The sequence below is a fragment of the Echinops telfairi genome, unplaced genomic scaffold (genome assembly GCF_000313985.2).
Source record: "Echinops telfairi isolate 266 unplaced genomic scaffold, ASM31398v2 ScPeMD7_60;HRSCAF=208, whole genome shotgun sequence".
Taxonomy (NCBI): Eukaryota; Metazoa; Chordata; class Mammalia; order Afrosoricida; family Tenrecidae; genus Echinops; species Echinops telfairi.
The window spans coordinates 8,304,070-8,305,494 of record NW_022103958.1 but is presented as its reverse complement, the minus strand read 5'-3'; positions in this window follow the sequence as shown (position 1 = coordinate 8,305,494).

Here is a 1,425-nt window from a genome sequence, read left to right as displayed (position 1 = left end):
AAAAATACAAACAGCGAGGAAGAAACAATGGACCACCATCAATATTTAAAAAACCAAGGAAGAGGTTTTTGTCATGGATCAAGCAAGAGATCCTTGCACCTAAAACAAAGTCAGGTTCAGTCTAGAGGGAGGTCAACTGACTATCAAGTTTGATCCAGCACAATCAGGATCATAATGATCTATGTTTGATAGTAAGGCTGTGCCAGACCTTTGCCTGTGGCTAGAGAGGATCTGCCAATGGCCTAATTTGACTAGATACTCTGTAGATGGGTTTTGGGTCCATACCATATGTTAATTAAAATTTATGTGGTACTAGGGTAAGGTTTCCCTGTTTTTCTAATATTCTTCGATGTGCTAAGGAAGTTTGAAAGAACTTCATATCCCATGAAACTAGTTTGGGGAATTCAGATAAAAATTAATAAGAAAACAGTAGGCACCAATAATCTTTCATTTTCCCCCAATCTCCATCTTAATTTTTTAGAGTTTGTAATTCATACTCAGTCTTAATCCCTCCTCAATCAATTTTTCCAGAGCAAAGAGTAGCAATCACCAATCTGTGAAAATGCAGTTACTACCTACCCCACACCCTGTGGATATGTTAAGACTTGAATGAGACTGTGGTTAAATTGTATATGACCTTGGGCTCAGTTCACAGACACTGGATATAGGCTTTTGAGAGCACTGGAGCTGTCCCAGGAATTCAAAAGTTGCTCCACTGGTTCTGAAACCCCTGCAGTGGAATAACTCTCTCTGAATGTGCACAGAACTTCAAAAGACTGCTAACACAGGGCTTTATGAGTCTTCATGGTGAGCTCCAGTTGATAAGATAAGCAATAAATGTGTTTAAGCTTTTGCTCCTGAATTCCTAGAGCATAAATAAATGTGTGTGTGCATATTCACATTTACAGGAAATAAATATCTGTCTTTCATAAAACCTTCACATAAAACACATTGGGCAACATGGGAAAAATGGTCAAGATATTCTATATTTGAGTCTTAACCTTGCCAGCTATGTGGCTTTGGCTGCAAGATCACCTGAACAGACTCATATAGGTATTCATCAATATTAATGCATTGTAATTTCTTAAGGGTAGAGGCCAAGTTTTATTTCATTTTAATCTTTAATGGCACCCATGTGATCGTCATTCCTCAAATGATGGGTGCATGACTGACAGGCTGGCTGTCTGGATAAATCAACACTTTGACTCAATAAGATAGGTATTGTGCTAGTCTGGGTTGACTAGAGAAACAAATTCATAGACACTCATATGTGTAGAAGAAAGAGCTTTGTATACAAGAGCAATTATAGATTGAGAAAACATCCCAGCCCAGTCCAGATAAAGTCCCTAAGTCTGATATTAGCCCATATGTCTGATACCAATCTATAAATTCCTCTTCAGACTTATGAAACACATGCAATGATGC